A 21,234-nucleotide genomic window follows, 5' to 3' on the forward strand; every position below is an offset into this window, starting at 1 on the left:
AAGAGAAAAGAAAGTTAGAGCTGCAGTAAGTGCCCTGCAGGCAGAATGTGGGAGTTTTTAATGGCTCACGGGATGGTAGGTGTAAGCCGAACCATAGTGTGTAGTACAAGAGAAGAATCGAAGGCTGAAGGTTAGCAATGGTGTTATGTGACAGTGCCTGTCTGACAGACGCTCAGGGCAAAAGAATAAAGTCATTGATCTAAAGGTCAGTTGAAATAGGAATGCCTGTACTCGCCTACCACTTGCTTGTGTGAGACTTGGTATTTTAATTCTTTGGTAAAGACCTATCTTTCTTCTAATCTAGCCTCCTAGCAGAAATTAATACTGAACATTTCATATTTTTTAAATATATATCAAATAGATATATTTTTAAATATGTTTGAGTAAATATTAATTTAAATATAAAAACAAATAATTCAAATATAGCTTTACATAAGATATGTAATGCATACATATCTCTGGTTTCATTATTCAAAAGACAAACATGTTCTTTCATTTGTTTTGATTAATTAGCAGACAATGAAAATTGCCACATGGGTTCCTTTGATAAAGGATATGTATTAATTTATTGTTGTTACACTAACATTTTTGTTAGTGTAAAAATGGCTTCAGCATTTTTGGTACAATGATGACACAAATATTTTTATCTCTGTCTCCCACTGTGATCTTAGATTAGAAGAAAGAGGAGAATGAAGCATACATGAAAGTTAGCTCATGGGACAAGTTCCAATAAAATTGGAATTATGCTATTTATTGGTAAAAGCTGACAGAAGGATGGACACAATTTGTGATCTTTTGTTTTGTAACCCGAGGGCTGAAAAGAATGGATTTGTTCAGAAAAAGAAGATAAAATGAAATGTTTACAATTTTGATATTGAACTGTTATATTTAGAGACTTGCCTCAAAATAATTGACAGAGATTTTAAAATCTCTGAAGAAAAATAAAAACTGGAGGGACATCTTATTTCTGGCTCAAAATCAATGTATTTCTTCTGTTTTGTATTTTTTTCCTTTTTGGTTTTGTTGACTAATTTCACAGCAATGACTGGTATGCAGTCAGCCTACTGTTCAGCCTGCGGGTGGCTGAGCCTGCTACTGCCCGCTTTCAGGCTTTGTAGTTAGCTCTCACCTCTTCATTAGTTGTGTCTTTCCTGGGGCGACTCTTGAATTATACGAAAGCTGGAGAACTTCTTTCTAAGGTCCAGAACTTTATGGATTGTCTGTTTTGTGTTTTCTCTGTCTACCTCCTCTAGTAATATTAGATCCATGTTCTGGGATGGGTAAAGACTAATGACTTATTTCCATAGTGAATTTGCATTTTTCATTTTGGGAATACAACTTCCTGGAAGGAAGAAATTTTCTTCCCAGGAAACAAGAATTTACAAAAGGTTTTTGTTTGGGTTGTTTGTTGTGGGTGGTTTGTTGTTGTTGTTGTTTTGGTTTGGATTTTGTGTTTGGGGTTTTTTTTAACTATGGTTTGGAAAGTCTTAAGTTGACTCGGCATTACCATTTGGGAGAAAAAACGGCTCATCATTGATGTAGGAAAGTAAATAACGTAAACTTAGTAAGAATAAAGCTTGTAGGATCATCCCTATTCTTCACTTACTCTATTGACATTTATGATCTTTTATAGTCATACTGCTCTGACTATGTTTAAATATTTGGATGCTGAATCTGAGACCACACTCCCATTTAAAATTCTTTTAAAACTGCTTAACAGATTAAATAAGTCTTTTGAGGTGAGCTAAGTGCCATCCATACATGCAGAGAGGTAAAAGACACGTGCCCATGGAGTACGTTGATTGCAGGAGCCTTTTTTCCTTAGAATATCATGTTAAAATGAATCATGTTCATAAATATATTGTGAATGACTGTTGTTGAGCTCTCCACATACAGCAGTGTTCTATCCCTTGAACAACCACAGCAAGTCAGGTACTGAAGAGGTCTTCAGAAAATGCTCCATTGAACGAATGGACTGAATTTCAATACTCCAATGCGTCAGCAAAAAGCCAATCTTTTAAACTTATTTCTCTCTGAGGAAGGGATCCTACTGTGGTAGGAACTCCTTTTCAGTACTGCCCTGTGGGATAATCAATAGCGACAAGTGCAGGTAACCCTGACTGCTGGGACAAGGACTCCATTTACAAACTCTTGCCATGTCGAGGGCAGCCTCTGTGCCTTTCTCATTCCCTGGCTGGGCAGCGGCTGCACGGCCTGGAGGAGCGTGGCTCCTGGGCCCGGCCGCCGGGGATTCCCCACCACCTAGGCTCCGTTCCCTTGGGGTGCTGGCTTCACCGCTTATGCTCACCCTGTTTCTTGGTTTGGCAAATGAGTACCCCGGTGCGATTGCTCTACCAACGTCATACCCAGGATCTGACTTTAAATGCAGATTGATGTGATGGTTGATGGAACTTTATTTCACACATTCCAGTACTTTTATTATGAGAAACAAAGTTTTAACTGGGAATACTACCTGCTGATCCCAATGGGCCCAATTGGTTCTGGCGTTTAAAACAGCAGCTGCTGATTTTTTGATGTTGTGCATGTTTCATAGAGATTGAATGTGCAGCCTGCTCTTTGGGCCTGCAGGCGTTCCGGAGTGAGCTTCTGCTTGTGCTTTATTTTCCCTGCAGCAGAGGTAAATGTTGTCTCATGAAAATGGTGGTGAGTCGGCAGCAGAAATAGGTGGCACTCTTATCTGCTAGTCGGGCCCTGTGGCAGTGAAAGGCCAGCGTTTCCAGATTGCCTGTTGCCATTCCAGCTCCTGGGAAAAAGGCAACTTTAACAGTCTGAGCTGCTGAGGTTGTGGAGGGTAGTGTCAGCCCTGCCCGTCAGCTGAAGGTGGCTGAGCAACTGAAGCGCCTTTGCTTGCACAGGAGAGAACTGGTGTAATCTGTTAGGCACCTCCATCCAGTTCAATCTTTTGCTCGGAATAGGTAAGCAGAGGTTTTCAGTACGGTGTTTGATGGGAGCAATTTCCCACTCTTTACCCTTATCTTTGTCCTCAAATCATCTTGAGACCTTTTGTTTACCTCCTCTCCCAATGACTTCAGCTGACACCTAGGTCTGAGTGTTTAGCTGAAGTTGGGGCTTTCCATCCTGCTCACTGCAGGGCTTTAGGGCAAGGCTTGACCTTCAGTAAGGTCCTTTTGCAGCCAAAGCAACGTGTCAGGTCAACAAATAAATGCTTATGTGGAGTGATTTCTCTGAGGGGAGGGGGAATAAAAAAAATTATTCATTTACTTGGAAAAGGTGGCTTTCTTCCCAAGAAGATTTAACATTTTGCTTTCCCCCCCCAAAGTAAATGAGAGGTCTGAAATTTTTGTGGAGAAACGTGAACTGCAGAAGGCAAGGAGCTTAATTAGGCTCTGGAACTTAGAAAAATAGTTATTTTAGAAAGTCAGTGCCTTTCTGCAAACAGTGCAATTTAGCATTTAAAGACAAATAGTAGAGATGTACCTCTAGAAGAGAAAGTTAAACTTACTATGTAAGGGCAGTTGGTTGTCTCTTTGCACTTCTGAACCACTTCAACCATTCTATTACATTTTAATGAATAAATAAACTGCTTTTCTTTTATGAATATTGCTGTCAAACACAACATGACATAAAACTTTTCAGTTAAGTTCTCTTTATAGTTGAGCTAAAAATTTAGAAAATTAGTACACTAATAAATTTAGGCAGATCTTGTCTTCATTAGCCTCATACATGGTCTAAATCCATACAGAAGTACACGTATCTTTGTGTTTACTTGTGCAATCATGAATGATTTTACCAAAGCCCCCGAGATGTAAGTCTTTATGCCACTGATGGGAAATCTTGTTCTGAGAAATCATTATTAATGATTTGTTTCACTCATGAAGAAAAGGGCAATAGAAGTAAATAGGACTCAAAGTATAAAAAGCTCTCTGGCATCATTTGGACGTTATATTAACTACAAAGAAAAACCTGCCAAAAGACTTATCTAACAGCATGGCAGTAAATAATTTAGATTATCTGTATCGTATTTTAGTCAGTGAGCTGGACCCTGTAGAAGAGATGAGCAAAATCAACAAGTTATGAATCCCAGCCCAATCATATAATTAAAAAAATCTTGTGAACCAAAAAGCACCCATCTTGATTATGTGAACGAGGGTAGCTCACTGAAGTCAGTGGAATTGCAACAGTGTAAATTGTGAATTTATGGTAGAAGGATGACACTTCCCATACATAACTATATGATATAGGAAAATTCAATATTATTAAAAAATATTACCCTACTGTGTAACTATCTGTCAGCTCCAAGTGCCAATCTACTCCCAAGTCACCACCCCCCACCCCCCCGCCCCCAAACACCGAGCTATCTCCACATGAATCTACACCTTTCAGTCGTGATGCTGCCGTGAATATCCTGAAGTTTAAGGTAAATACAAACCTGGCCATTTTTATTTCATAAAAAATCCTGGGTTTCTATTTTCAAGATTTACCCTATTAAAAAAAAAAAGTCTGGTAGTCTTACTAAATCAAATGATTTCAGAAACATATATTTTAAAAATTTGTGATAACACAAGCAGAGAAAAATGGTAATAATAGTGATGCAGCTTTGCCAATAGACTAGAAATGTAATATAGGTTTTAAAACAGTGATGAAGACGAACAGTGACATTTTATAAACAACATTTCAACATTTTAGTGGCAATCTGTAAAGACTAAACAGCCCGCTGATGAGTGGTGTCTTTAAGACCATGTTCGGTGGAGTAGCCTGACTCTGGGTGTGTTGTCTGGAACAGATTCAAGGTATAAATAATATGAAACGTAGCAGAGGTGCTGCAAGTACACACAAGAGGTAATACTAAGTTGAAAGAACATAAACGTGTTTGTAACTCAAAAAAATAGGCCCTGTTCTACCAAAAGATTTTGGGCTTTATCTGTTCTATGAAAGATGAATACTGCCTTTGCGTATTTGTGGTTCTTTAAATCCAAGTTATGAAAATGAAAGTGCTAACAGAATTAGCTGTTCTGCAAAACCCTTTTGGAATTCAAGTTATATTGAGATCTCTGTTGTTGTAGTGAATAGTTACAGCAACAAAAGAACTGACGTGTTTCTTTTAAGCGGTTTGCAAATGTTAACATTTCTGTTTCTCAAGTTATTACATGAATAATTGTACGTTGAATTAAACTAGATCTATAGAGTGATCAAAAATTAATTGAGTGATGGTTAAATTATGTCCTTATAGTCTTTGCAAGGAATGCTTTCAGAATTACAGATTACTGAAAATAGCAACAAAAAACAAAGGAAAGAAGTAAAAGCTGGCAATACCAGTGAAATTTGGTAGTTGATTGTTTTGCACAATGGTAAAAACAGAAGAGAAATCACGCTTTGGTTGCAGTCAACACAGCTGATCTATTGCTTATTATTATAAATACTAATATATATTTTGCAGTCAGAATGTTTCTGCAGCCTATAAACAAACTTATTCTGTCTCATTAACACATGCTTCCTCGTTACTGTAAGAAATGTTGCAACATTTTCCTCTGAAGTCATGTACCTGATGTAAACGTATCTGAATGTGTTATTGTAAAACTAGAACGTGGAATCCTGCAGATACCAGCATAGGAATCACTCATCATGTTTCAGACATTCTTATTTAGCCACACATGCCAGGATATAAACTACTTTTTAACTAGAAAAGCTCTCTAACCTTTGTGTGCTGGTTTGTGTGTGTGGTGTTTGTTTTATTTTGTTTCCCCTGACTCCCTCCTTCCCCCCTCCCTGCCCCCAAACAAGATTTTGCTGCAATGGGTGCTCTGGAAGGAGGGTATTTAATTAAAAAAAAAAAAAAATAAAAATGGATCAACCCCAGTTTTTAATCTGATTGATTATTATTCTACTAGCTTAAATCTACTAGCTTAAATCTTCTGTGGTTAAAGTGTGAAAACCTGCATTTTCTGTGTTCCTTCCTTATATGTTTACAGGAATGATTAATAATAAACTACTTTGACTCTGGTGTTACTGTAGCAGCAGCAGGGAGTGTACTGATAGCACTATTACTTTTTTTTTTCTTAGGACCTTAAACAAACTAATTACGCTGGCACTATTTCTATGCTAATTTACCAATACTACAGGCATGAAATTGTTCAACTAGCTATCTTAGGATTCTCTTTAATAAATTTGGGAGCAGTGTTATAGACTAATTTTAAGAAACTGCTACTAGATTGTACTAGATATTTATTGAATGCTATAGACACTGCAAGGTCAGCAATATTTCTTACTGATTGCATTAGCTCGTCTCTGGAAAAGACAGTGCAATAAGATTATCTCTGTTTTCAATGCCTCCAGTAAGTATGTCATGCATTTGGTGTTATTTTTGTGGCTTCATCTGCTGATAGTTACAATTAAAATTGCATTTTGTATTAGAATTTCTTATCTGATAGCATATTATGATTTAACATGGGTATTCTTCCCATATAGGCTCCCTAATTGGACAGACAATATTATTCTTACTTAGCATTAAACAGTGGTTGCTTGGTAACTTTTTCAGTGATGCTTTGTACTTTTTCTCAGACATATTTTTATGTGTATTTCTGCCAGATTAAATAACAATAAGAATTTTTTGACCAAGAAAACTTTCTGTTCAGAGTAGGTTCATTGCTTTTCACATATCTGAACGTATTGAGAATCCTATTTGAAGGAAGGAAAGATAATGTTAAAAAGAAATAGTGGTAATGAATGATCGAACAGTGAAAATAAAGATAATGCATTTATTATTACCTTACACACTAAACTTTTCTGAGATTATGTTATAATGAGAATATTTTACCTTAAATAATAGTTTTGAATAGCACAGAATTCCAAATTTTTGGAAGTATATTTTTGGTTAAATTATTAGTCTGTCTTGAAGACATGAAGGTATCCCACAAAGGAAGGGGGACTGGTAGGTTTGTTGGTTTTTTTTTTTCATTGCTTCATTGGAAATAAGTCTGAAAGACAAACACTTCCAATCCCGTGTACTTCGGTGAGTTTTGTTTGGCACTCAGTGTATCTACTTCCATTCTGAAACAATGCATTTGTGTTTTACAGTAGGGCATAAGGATGGGCACGGGATATACAGCTAAATTAAAGATCTTGTGTTCAAGATAAGAATACTAAAAAATAGTATTTCAGATTATATTAAAAGAAATCCAAGGAGTAAGTGATATAATTTTCAAAGAGAATAATATAGAATATACAAAATAATATAGACTCGGGGTGGGGCGGTGGGGGGATGGTTGGGACAGCTATTTTTTATTTTTTTAATATAAGTGTGAAGAGGAGCTGTTAACTTATTTTAGTTTGTTTTTTTTTATCTTGAGGTGATTTCAGAGCAAGTTCTACATTAAGATGTCAGATATTCTCATAATTTCTATGCATCACAACTAAATGGAAATGATGATTTTTTTTCTTTTAACTATTTGGGATGCTCAGCTGCGTAGAATCAATGTTACTTTGATTAGCTTTATAGGTAGAAAATTGTCCAAGTTAGTTGTAGAAACTAATTCATGAAACCATAAAAGCCTCAGTAGATACAGGAAAAAATATGTTGGTATCTCAGTGTTTTTTTCTTTTTCTGTGCCATCAGTGGTTGCACCACTCTTTAGTCCAAAAATAGTAGGACTCCATCTGTGCCTGTGAGCCAAGAACTTTGGCAAAAATTACGGAACGAGTCTGTTCTGCCTTTAATATATAATGACACACAGTATGGTAATGTGCTTTGCTTCAGTCAGATGATTTAGGGCCTGTGGCTCTATGCTGTGCAAATCTTCCAGTGTTTTCTGTGGGTGTGGGACAGGTAACACGATGTTGTAGGCATCGGTCAAGTGCACCAGTATCTGAACATAAAAGTAGATCCTTTGATCCAGTTAGGAATGACAATCTTGTGCAGTGGTGAGGTTCAGAGCTTGCTTGCTTGTTTGTTTTGGTGAAAGCTTGAGAGGGTGAAGCTGCCCTGGGGCTGTTAACCACTGAGCAACTGCTATGAGCAGCAGAGCGTGGCAGAAGAGGTGTTGGGGAACTGGGTGCCCTTTGGGGCGGGCTGGGTGTACTATGGGTGACATGTGAGTTATGTTAACAGTTCCTTCTATGGATTTCTAACCAAAATTAGAGAAAACCATCTTGACGAAGGTGTACTTCCAACATTGAATCTTAATTTTTTTTCTGCTTACTGCCATGTTTCCACCACAAATGTGGCTGCTATGCTTAGCTGTGCCTTTTTAATCTGATAAATCTCAAGAATTTTTGGAAATAGAAAGAAAATGCTCCACTCAACTACTGAAATACTGAAACCATTACAAAACCAAAAGTCACTGTTATGCCCTTGACCTGAATGCTTTGTTGAATTCTAGTCATCTAGAGGAAGCCTAGAGAATGGCTGCTGGAGTAATCAGCAAAGTAGGGAGCTCATTTTACCGGAGTGCTGAAAGAGCCTGCGTTTTTCTCTCTAGCTCTCAGGTTGTACAATTGCTTGCTAGAAATTTATTAAAAGGAGAAACAATGCTGGTCAAAGAGCAAATGCACGAGACAAAGACTCAAGGACAGTGAAATACAGCAATCGTGAAGATAGTAAGGAGCTGGTAGCCATAAGAAGAGATTTGCCAAGTAGCCTTTCTTTAGGTCTGCTTTGGCTATACCATCTAACCAATTTGATGAGAGCATGCCTATGAAGGAGTCTGGGCTGTACAGTATGGTTGTCTCAGGTAAAAAGGAGTTAGATGTGACAACAGAAGCTGTTTTCAGAGTTTTAGTCCTCAAATAGTATCTTAAGCACTTTGTACCATGTCTGGGTACTATTATTTAAAGGTGGCCGTCCTGATTCTCTTTCAGCTCAGATGTATGGCATGCCTTATATACAGTAAAATTCTAGATGTTGTCAATGTGGCTGCATGACACTACTTCAGGGCTTATCTTACTCCAAAAGCTTGTAATTCAGGCTGGTATGTTCAGAGTAGTTGCTGGATTTAGGTTTCTAAATCACATTGATGTAGCACATAAGTAAACATCAGTAGTTAGATATATTACTTTAACGTCCGCACTCCTTAGCTGCAAATAGATTTGTGATTTAACAGTGCAGTTTGGTATTTGGAAAAAAGGCTTTCCAGTCTTAGTTCTGTATTTATCTTATATCTCCGTGCATTGATTAGCATTGCCTATTAATTGACATTATTAAGTAACATACAATCACACTGATCTTATTGCTTTTCCTGTAAACTAAGAAGTTCATCTGTTAATTTGTTATGTTCCAACAAAAGGGAACTTGTTTTCCTCTGAAGTTATTTCAGCTAATTGGCATGAAAGGGTCAAGATTCACTGCATTAGCTCTTTGTAATTTTCATTACTTTTCATGCTGCTATTTTTTCCATTTCCTGACCATAAAATCCTGTTTCATTTTAAGAGGGTCTGAACTTAAGATGGTGCTTTGGTATAAAGCATATAAAACATAAAAGTATATATTTATTAAAATTAGTTTCTCACAAAAGTAATCTCTTTGACTTGAATAAGACTATTTATTTGAACAATTGCTACTTAGCATCAGTAACATGGATCAGTTTGACTCTTTTTTTCCAGGGAAATGTGCTTTTATCATGGGGTGTTGCTATGGTCACATAAAGAAATTGTTTAGAAGCTCCTTGTAAAAGCTGCTTTCATATTCACATAGCAAAAGCAGTCTGAAGAAAGAACTTACAACTAGAATAAAAGGGGTCTGTTGCAATAAAATAGAAAATCTTTTTCAAGAAGATATATTCTAGGTGTCAATTAATTTTAACTTCGGTATCAATTCATTAAGGTGTTTTATTTTCTGATGTCAAAAGGGGTTAATGAAAAGTAATTTCACTGAAGTTAATCACGCTTCCATATAGTTTTTCGAATACTTTGATATGAGGGAATTCAGGATGAGGCCCTGACCTTAGTAGGTAAAAGGACAGAAATCCCAGTCATCGTTATTTTAATTCTTGTAGGTTAATTTGTGTTGAAGAATTTCTGTGTGTGTGGTATTTAGGTTGAAGCTGATTGTAAGAGCTTCTAATGGAGCTTCCTATGAAGACAAGTAGTCTACCATTGAAAAATTGCATCTTTTCAACCAAAAATGACTTTTTCCTCTCTGTTTCCAAAAAAAAAAAAGAATGTGTTTACCCACGTGCCATTCTTTGTGCCTGTTGTAAGATCAATTTCTGTAACTTTTTCGCCTGGTTAGGGTTCTGCCTCTTCTGCATGTGCTTGGCACTGGGGTGAGTTGCGCTGGTCCGGCACAGAGCAGCTTCGTCCTCCCTCTCCTCTGTGCCTCTTGCTGAGGCCAGCGTGGCCACCTTGGCAACTACTGTTGCCTCTCCGTGAACCTTTGTGTCACTTGCCCATTTCATCAGCACTGCTTTTTTGTACTTAATTCTGGTTCATGGGTTAAAATTTCACAGTTTTGGAACTGGCATTAACTCACATTAACTAGCGTGGTAAGCAGCCTAGAAGCGCACAGTTGACACGACTGGTGAATATTTCTGATTAAGGCTGGTTTTAGTGAATTAACATATACCTTCACTGTATTCTACATAGATACTTTGGACTTGATCTTACACTACAGCTAGTATCCATGCAGCTATCAGAACTTACCTAACAAAGAGTTATCTTAGAGCACTTATTATATAGAGATCTTTTTCTTTTTCTTTTTTTTTTTTCTTTTTTCTTCTTCTTGTAGTCTTTTGAGGATACTCAGATTTGCAGCTGCTGTTGTGTCAACATTCCTTGGATCTTTATACTCTGAAACAATCAGTAAAGAATGTGATGACATTACGGTAGCACTTTTGTGATTTTACTTATAAATGAAACCCATCAGCTTTGAACTGAGATTTTTTTTCCTCAGGAAACAGCACTGAAGTTAAAGGATCTATAAAACCTCATCTCTCTTTTTCCCCCTGTATAAATAAAATTATATAAAATTTTATACAATATTAATTGTATATGAATGCTTTGTCTAAAGCATTGAGAATTCTGTGAAAGGAATGTGATGTAAGCCAAAATACAGTAACATTATTGTGACTGAGACAATGATAAAACCATCTGAAAGTGGCAAAAATGAAAAGCCCATGCAGCTGCGTAATTTTTCTGCTATTCTCTGCCAAAATCTGTGTATATGTGTGACTGTATGCATATAGATAATTGGATATATCTCCGTGTGTGTGTACATGTGTACCAAATAACCTAAAATTCAAGCCCCTCATTATTTTTTTTTTTTTTCCTCCCACCTTTCCCCCCTTCCTTTTTCTTATGCAGGACACTGGATTATTTGATCCATGTTCTTCCCTCAGTCACCTGCTTGCTTATCTCACAAATCTTTGAAAAGATTGACTTCTTGCCCTTTACTTCTTATAACTGCTTGCAGAACAATACTTCACTGAGAATGGAAAAGTGCCTTGAAATAATTCAAATGAAAGAAGAAATTCAGAATAACTTTTGAATAGCAAAACACAAGTATTAAAGTAGTTGTAGAAGTCTTTCTCAGGTAAGTGATAGTTCTCTTATTGTTAATAATTCTGGACGGTCTATGTGCACAAATTTGATCTGCATAAACTAAACCCACATCCACATATTTGTCAATTTAGCCAGAACTCATAATAGGTTGTTTTTGCTGTGTTTAAATTGCCTCGGAGAGAACAAATGGCACCTAATCCAGAGGAAAATCCAGGAGAGAAAAGCTACAAAATTAAAAAACTTCCAAGCATCGTTAGGTCATAAATGAATTGCAGTAGTTCACCACATTGTGAATAATTTCTTTTTGTAATCAATCTTTATTTTTCAGATGAAATAATTTAGGAAACAGAAATGAAATCTGAATTTATTTTACTTCTAAAATACAACAGACTGCTGACAAGATCAAGTGAAATTGGTAAGTTGAGTGATTGTGATTCATGTGACTACATAGGCAGCGAGCCTCGGAGTGAAACCCAAATTGCTCAGTGCTGGAAACAAAATATTCAACTTTCTCTTGGAAGTGAAGAATTGCTAACGGAAGTGTTATGTGGACTTGGTAATTTTTCCATTAATATAATGTAAATAAGATTCAAGTCTAGGCAACACTAGTTTGTTTTTGTAATATATGATTTTGCAATTCAGATTATAAAAAGACTTGTAACATATCCTGATTGAAGGAATGTAAAGCCTTCTAGGCAATAGTTTGAATTTTGATTTTAAAAAATTTTCAAAAAGTCTTTGCTAAAAAAGGCTTTGAACTGCATTTGCATTTAGAAAAAAAAAAAAACCTTTAAGAAACAAAATATTTTAGTAAATATTCAAAATACTACATTTCTGTTTCTGATTGTTATAGCAATATGTTATAGGGACCAAAAATATGTCTGAAATTGAAGATCATAGTCCTGAGTTTTCATTGATAGTAGTGAAAGTTTGTAATGAAAATGTTATATGTAAACCTGAAAAAATGTCATGAGGGATTTGTAACAGACTGAGGCTTTTTTCCTACTTAAATGAGGTCATGAAATCAGAGCAGAAAAACAAGAAGAAATTCTAACATTAAAAACGTACTTCATGGTAGAGTTCAAGAGGTGGCTGGAGCCAAAACACTATATAGGATATAGCCTGAGAAACTAATATAGAGAGACATGCCTCCAAAGCAGCACAAAAATGACTGGAAACATCAAAAGGGCTCAAAAAAAGGTGGCGATGTGGGACCAGTAGAAGAGCATAGGATGGCCATGGTTTGTTAGCAGCGGATAGTACAGACAATATGGATTTGGAAACGTATTTAGTCAGTTGCAAAGGAACAAAAACCCTCTCTCTTTAGATGTAGCTCCAGAAACAATTTATTTTCTTAATAAAATACTAGAATTATGAATTCTGTGACATGTATTATTAGTAAAACTACAGTCTTACTCTAGGAGAAAATACTAAATACATGTGTTTTGTGTGATAAGGTTAAGCACAGTTATACTTGGTAGATAGACTGGAAATAATTCCTACCAATTCAAGACAGTAAGTCAAATATTTTCAAATAAATATTCTCTGAATAAGTTATCACCTGCTTATCTGCTGTAATAATTCTTGTATCTTCTTTTGCTACATTCTGTACCGGCCACTGTTGGAGGCAGAACACTGAATTAGAAAGTCAATGTGGCAAATCCTGCCTTAATGTGCCCATTATACAGCTATTTTCCATAAATACATTATTGTTACACAGCAGCCAATCTTGATGATATTCTAGAAAACAGGAAAAAAAAAAAGTACAAACAGTATATAGCTATTGATTAGCTATATAGGTTGCTTTTTCGCAGAGGAGTGTAGAAGGAATTGCTTTAGTATTTTGGGTGATTTAGTTACACTGATCCTGGCAACGTCCATTAAATACTAGGAAAAAAAAGCAACCTGATGCATTAGATTAAATTTCTATAAATGTAATTAAATCCTGTCCTAGGTTTGTTCATGTATCAGTAAACTAATTGCATTTAGTCAAACAGTTGCTTTGAGCCTGGACAAAATTAGATTAATTTCCCTAGCTGTGAACTATAGGAAAGCAACATATAGTAAATTGCTCAGGCATTCAGACTATTGACTCAAAAGGCAGTTACAGCAGAAATGTTGATATATTTAGTAAAAGGAGCCATTAGAATAATTATATTTAACTTGAGGGACAATTATTTTTCGATTATAGAATTACACATAACAATTAAAGTAGATGAATAAAACAATTATTAAGGAAGGTTTATTTCCTTCTACCTCTTGGGGTTCAATTCTAAAAACATGAAATGTCTCCTCAAATTCCACAGAATGGTCGACAGGGATGAAACTAAACTGTATTTGACAGAACAACTCACAAAGATGACCCTGCTCAGAAACCAGGTGGAAAAGTATGACTGGAAGGAATAGAAAGGACTGGGACAAGTACCATTACCTGCACAGGAGAAAGGTTTCAAATAATTGTTGTGTATACACGTCGAAGGAGATCTCGGCTCACAGAGGGGTTGGGGATGGAGAAAACCAAAAAAGTTTGGAACAGATTTTGAGGCATTTTTTTTTTTTCCGCAAAGTTTGATTTCCCACAAAGGTTTGTATTGAGAAGAGGAGCAAGCCGGGTTATTTCGACAGCCTTCTGCTCTATTTCTGCTCTGAGCCGAGGGAAGCCCCATGAGCAAGCCCTGGGCAGTGCCGAGCCTGCGCTGCAGCTGGTGCTGAGGGGCAGGAGCTCAGCGCCGCTGGGGAGGTGGGTCCTGGCTCTGCAGTAACCACATGCATCCGAGTGTCCGGCTGGGCCTGGGTTTGCTCACGGAAGGTGGAAGAATGCACTGAGGCTGCCCTGTGCTGCTTGCAGTGCAGAAACACCATTGAGGCTGATGTGCGATTTCATGATTAAGACATTAATTAAAAGATGAGGATTCTAGAGACACTATAATTATTGGTATAATGTCATAAGAAGAGACTGAGAACATCATCTTCCGAGTGCTGTGTTTGAGGAAGCCTGAACTCACCTTCCCCTCTGCATGAACGGTCCAACTCTTGGCCGCTCTCCTTCCAGTAAGGATGTGAATCCTAGCTGCCCTTTCCATCGCTTTGCCTGCAAGTGAGTTGGAAACTAAACAAAAATTTCAGGGAAAATTTTTTTAAAAATAATAATCCTTATATAATCTGAGGTGATTTTTTTAAACTACTGAAACCAAAAAAGCAATTTTTCATACGCCCATATTTTACTTAAGTGCAAATGGCTGTTTCTGAACTAGAGGAATACTTCTCCTCCCTTGAGTCTCTGATCTGAGTCCTTTAAAGTTTCATTATAATTTCCTATTACTTCGAATAAAAGGAATAGAAACGTGAATGCTAGAGATGAATAGAGGATTCATTTCCAAAATGTAAGTGTGACATTCTCACTCAATTTATTATTTAACTACTTTATTACTGGTATCCTCAGCCTGGCTCTTCCACACTTCTTGTTTGTGTATGTATGGAGGTTTTACTATTCTCAGCCCCCACTCAACTGAATATAATCACTGAGAGGCAGTCAACATTGTCGCTTTTGCTCAGTTCTGTGCACATTTAATTGCACTAAATCATAGATAGAATAAAGGATGGGAGGACACCTCTGTAATAAACTGTATATATAATGTTTAAAGGAAACCTTGTCACCAAGGCAAGTAAACCTGCAGAACCATGTCCCCACTTCAACATCGTACAAGACACCAAGAAGCTCAGTAAATATCTGACTGATATTCATGAATCACTAGCAGGTTAAACAGCAGTGGAAAGAAAAAAATGTGTGTTTATCATAATTTTTTTTTTTTTTGCCATCTCCTGACTGGATCATGCTTATTACACAAATACTGGAAGTCACTACTTGAAATGGTATCGTAAAGCAAATGCTGGAACAAATTTTCACTTACAAAAGCTAAAAGATGTAACTGGTTACAAAGTAAAGTAATTCATACTTGTAGAATTTATACAAGGTATACACTCTGTCAGTTTTATCTTATTGCTTCATATACTTCAGCAAGATGTCATTTAATTTCTTGTATAATGAATAACCAAGCTTCTCTGCATCTCCTCTGAAATACTTTACTCATTTAAGCTGCATACTTTGTGACACATAAATAGTTGATTCACTCCTGGATGAAAAAAATACATGTAAAGTTAATATCAGCAAACAAAAAAATAATTTCATTTATTTTTATGTGGGTCAACTTACATTGTTCGCTGGTTTGTTTTCTACAGGCAAATTAATTTTTATATAGCACAATATAAATTCATAAGAATAAAAAGCTTTTTTGTTCTCAGAACTAGACCATCCAGTTCAGCCTACAGTATATTTGATTTATTTTGTCTATACTGACTTATTTTTTTTCCTTTCAGATCACACATCTCTTGACAGAACTCTTAGGAAGCTGTTCCATTATAGTTTTTCATTTAACTTGCTCACATGCTTAAAACTGGTGATTTGAGTGTTAATAGACTTTTTCAGTATTAGCTAAAATAAATTTGTTACCAATTTGGTACGGATTAAATGAGTTTGTTACTGTAAAAAGAATGGTATGATGAAAATACAGCTTCCAGGAAGAAAACCAGGATCCTCTACCAATTTTAATAATTTATGTTCTGGGGTTGGGTTTTTTGTTTGTTTAGGTTTGGTTTTTTATTTTATTTTTTTTTCTTTTTAGTAAAGCAGTGCTAGTATGCCAACTATTCTTGTTCAGAGAGAAGAAAAGCTTGCAGTTGAGGCTTGAAAAGCTACAAGAAAGAGAAACCAAACCAGAAAGGACAAAAAACTGTCAGGCAAAACAAAGTAGAACTTAGTAGCTGGAAAACAGAATGTGTGAATGAAGCTATAAGGTGAAAGACATAGCTGAGGCTGTAAGTTCTGCAAGTAAATCAGCTGAAATTAACTCACTCTGCTAAACTATATAGCAACTACAAAATGGAAAAAAGCTGAGAAAAGGGTCATCTTAGAATCTGTTGAGTAATATCTGGGACCTAATAACTCTAAATGAAAACAGTGTTAAAGTGATGTGGGAGAAATATAAGAAATGCCATGCAAAAACATTCCAGTCCTCCATCGATGCTTGTATTCTGTTTTTAGCAGTGACTTTTAGTGCTATAACATGTTTCAAAGAAAGCTGGAAGAAGACATGTGGTAAGCAATTATAAAATCTACCCTGAGGAAAAAGTTTCTTTCTGCAGCCCATCAGTTAGAGGTTGGTTATGCCCTGAGGCACGAGGATTAATATTCTCTCCAAATGCTTTTGTTTTATAAAGCTGTATCTTTGTTTTCATAAAAATGTTCATTTTAATTATTATTATTTTTAATCCTACTTACCCTCTGGAAGCCAAGGATGTCTGCAACAATAAATTCCACCATACAGTTGTTTACTTAATGTGACAGAAATGTACTTTATGACTTTAAAGGACAGCTGGAGTAAGTGGGTGCTTTCAGAGACTTACTGAGGTCATCACTGACACAACGCAAAGGTGGCAAGAATTAAAAAGGCAATCCATATTTAAGGGAAGGAGGGAGATGGAAGTAGGAGAGAACAGATAAAATAGCAGCATTTTTTTACCAGACATTTGCCATTCACCTGGCCCTCGTGTGTAACTGGTTGTGAATTATAATCTGTTTAGATTGCTGAAACACCATCTTTCAGATGTTCAGTGAAGATGGTGGTACTAAAAGCAAATCTCCCAGAGTCATAAGTTATACTTAGAGTACCTGCAGCAACTATAGGAAAAAAGAGGAGGCTTGCAACTCCTGTTTGGACAGACAAATTTCTTGTGTTTGTAAAGCATACTCAATGTGTATATTGTAAATAAATGAAATGAACATATTTTGATGTTTTTAGGATTCTGTTTTCTTAAGCTGTTGCTTTAGGATAAAAGGCTTGATCCTGAAAACATATGGGCAGCAACACTACTATGCACCTAAGTTCATTTATACATTCAGATCTTTGTAAACTGCAATGAGATGTACAATAGAAATATTCTAATAAAGAGCCACTTGTGAAAACAAATTTTCTGTTTTGCTTTTATTGTTTTAGGAAATTATATGCAAGTCAGTTCCAGAGAGTGCAGTGCTAGCGAGGCATTGAAGATTAAAGCCCTCACATTCTCAGTTTTTAAAGAAAACTATACATGAATATTTTGTGTTTTCCTTTTGATAGCTCATATCTTAGGAGATACTTATTTTTTTTGTAGTAGACAAGAAATGTAGGTATTCTCTGCTTTTTAAATGAACATGATTAGCATATAACATAAAAGTATGTGTGTAAAGGACAGGATCCTTCAGGTAAGTATCAAGTCTTACAGGGGTTCTGAAAATAAATAAATTATTAAATGTAAGACCTAGTAATTCTATGGTGACTGATGGTCATCTAATATATTCTACATATTGTTTACAGGAATCTCTCCCAGCCCAAATGTTTCACATTTATAACAAGCAAAGTGAGAGAAAGAACAAATCAGAGGGGGATGGATATTAAAGATCAACAGGATAAAATGGGAATGCAATGACAAATAAAGGTCTTAGCTACGGCATTTAACCACAGAGCTACAGTGGAGGTAATGAAAACCTATCTTGCTTCTGGTGATGCTTAGGGAGCAATTAGAGAAAGATAACCTTCTTGAGTTCCTGATGCCAAAAAGCTCTGCTGCCGATGTCAGCCTTTTAAATGGCCGGTGTGGCCTCCAAGCTAATGACCTAAGAAGAAAAACTGCTATTTTGCCTTCTGTCCACTTTCTACTGCAACACCTGTCCCATGGCTACTCAAGGAGGAAGTCCTTCCTTTACTCTCATTACCCCATTCAAGATATAAATAGCTATTAGAAAGGATGCTCAAAGGAAGAAAGGCTAATGAAAAGTTAAAATATTAAGTAACTCTGCATCCTTCCCTCCCAGCTCCCACCTCACGCAATATTTTAGAATCAAAGATATTTGCAATTCTCTTTGCAATTCTATTTTTTTTTCTGATGCCAAAATCAGGATTCCAGACTCTGGCTGTAAGATCTTGTAGTTTTGTCTGTTGCAATGTCTGAAAGACTTACCTTGTTTGCAAACTGATCCTAATTCCATTTTTATTTACCCTGGTAACAGATAGCACAGATAGAAATGTGTATAATATGGATTCTTTTGCACCTCTTTTTCTATTTTTCTCTCTAATGACTTGTGCAGATATTTTGTGCTCACTACGTGACAGCCAAATGTATGCTCAGGCTAGGGGAACTTGCCATTTTGTATGTGTATGTGTATAAAATTTCAAAGGACTTTAATAAGCAGGTAATTTTTTATTCCTTTTATAATAGCATTCATTTAACTCTAATTATATTAACGGTTTTGGTTATAATTGAGCTAAATAGAATAATTTAAGCCTTGTGAATGGGTGGATTTATTGTTTTATTTAATTTTTTTTTTTAATACAGCATTGGGTTTCACTTTCAGTGAGGCAGATTTGTTACAAAGGGTTTAGCTATGTAAACAGTGAAACTGAACAAGACACAAACTATATCCTAAGTCTCAGAGGTGTACAATGATGCGCTATTACTTATTATCTACAAATTGTATTTAAGCAAGTCCATTTCTGACCAGGAAAGCTCTTTGGCCTCTGCGTCTAATTATAACTTTAAGACCCACTTGCTTAAAGCTATGGATTGCATTTGAACAGGAGCACTTCCCTGAAAATAGGGTATGAATAGCATCTGGTTTCGTATCGAATGCTCATTTTTAACCTAATAAATTAAAGCCTCCTAGACCCCAACTATTTCAGAAGGAGGTATTGTTCGTTGCCCAAAACAATGTTCTGGTAGTTTGATTTACATTGTTGCTTATACCTACACGTTGTTTAGGTCAAAAATCCATAGTTTAAAACTACCAAAGGACAGATTTACTGTACAGATAGAGTGTAGCAGCTGGGAAGGAACCATTAAAATCTATCGGGCAATTACCATGACTGTTCAAGAACAGTATTTATTTGAAATCCCACAAAAGCTCAATAAAACCCCTTTCTGTTTTAACAGATAACTTCAACTGGAATTTGTATAGCATTGTGTGTATCGTTGGTATTGTGGTAAGAGAAGGGTTGGTTGTTTTTTTTTTTTTTTTCTCTTTTATTCCATCTGTTTCTCCATGAGATCTCTGCACTCTTTTCATGGCTAAAAACCCTAGTATATTTTGTAGTTTTATGTTTTTTGAACACCGGCCACCGGATCATCTAAATACCAAACAGAATTGCTATGAGAGAGCCAGTTATACGGGATAGGAAGGTATTGTTGAAGAGAGCAGGAGGAAAGTGACATGGACAGCTATTGACCACAGCAGTTCAACCTCTTGAAGAAGACTTTGCAACGCATTTTGGAGATGGATTATCTAAAGATGTAAAGGGAAATGGGAAAAAGACAACATAGATTTATAAGAGGGGAATGCATATCACAATGATGCAGTGTCTTTCCTTGGTAACGTAATTGATTTTATAGACAAGAAAAATACGATAGAGCTAATCTATTTGGAGGTCAGCAAATAATTTGATTTGGTGTCTTAAGGACAATTATTATTTCAACATAAGAAAATATAGCAAAATTGTTGTATGGATAGTGGACTACTAGAAGGAAGGTGAAGCAGGTAATGTTGAAAGCGCAAGGGGCAGTCTGAAAGGCAGTTACCACTGGAAAGTCTGGAAGCCTGATCTCGAGAATAATTTTACTGAATGTTATTATTGCTAGTGGCCCTGGCATATGGGATTAGAGCATGTTGGGATATGGGATTAGAGCATATTAAACCTACTTGCGTGGTAGTACAGATGAGGACTAGAATTTCTAGTAGGTAAGACTAGTATATAAACATACTGGATTTTTATCAGGGACCTGTGTAAATAGAGATGTCACCAGTAGAGCAACATTGGCTAATGAGGACTTAAGTTAGTTCAGCTGATAAATTTTTCACTAGACTTCTTTAGCAATACCATTTTTTAAAAAGTTGTTTGTAGGAAATGTGTTGAAGGTAGGGAAGACTATATTTGCAGATCCAAATCTATCAGAAAGGAGCAATTTTTGCTATTTTGTATTTCCCTAATAAGATCTTATTTTTGGGGAAAAAAAAGGAAAAGTATAGAACCTCATACCACCTCAAACAATCACAAAACTGGAAAGTACAAGCAAAATAGAACAGAAAGACATTCCATTTCAGAATTACTGCTTAACAGAATGCATTCATTTGCAAATGAGCAAAAAGTGCATTATCCTCAAAGCGTAAGCCAAAAATCTTAATGCAGGCAATCAACCCTGTTCCCATGAATGCAGGGTGAGTACCTTAGTGCGATACAGAACTATGCAGGGGGAGGTCAGGACTTTTCCTTACTGCATATGTCAGCTGTTATCATCCTGCAGCATGCACTGCAGCATTTCTCCTGTTGTTTGCCTACAACTGATATACATAGGTTTTCACATGTATCTGGATTTCTTGATGCACCAGAATATTCCCCCTCCCCCGCCCCCCAGTAGATTGCCTTCATTTTGAAAATCTACATTCGTATTCTGAACACCACGGAGTAAAATTTTGGCCAAGCTTGCTCTGAAATGTCAGAGAAAGCTAAATAAATTAGGGAGTTGGGAAACACATTTGAGCTTCCCATGTATTGCAGCCTCATAGCCCAGGCTTTGGAACTGATCTCTTGCTGACGGTGTAACTCACCAGCCAGTGTCATAATGCAGTTTGCATGTTCTAAAGGAATCAGGGGTACTTGCAATGAAATGTCCTGT

The sequence above is a fragment of the Falco cherrug genome, chromosome 1, assembly GCF_023634085.1.
Source record: "Falco cherrug isolate bFalChe1 chromosome 1, bFalChe1.pri, whole genome shotgun sequence".
Taxonomy (NCBI): Eukaryota; Metazoa; Chordata; class Aves; order Falconiformes; family Falconidae; genus Falco; species Falco cherrug.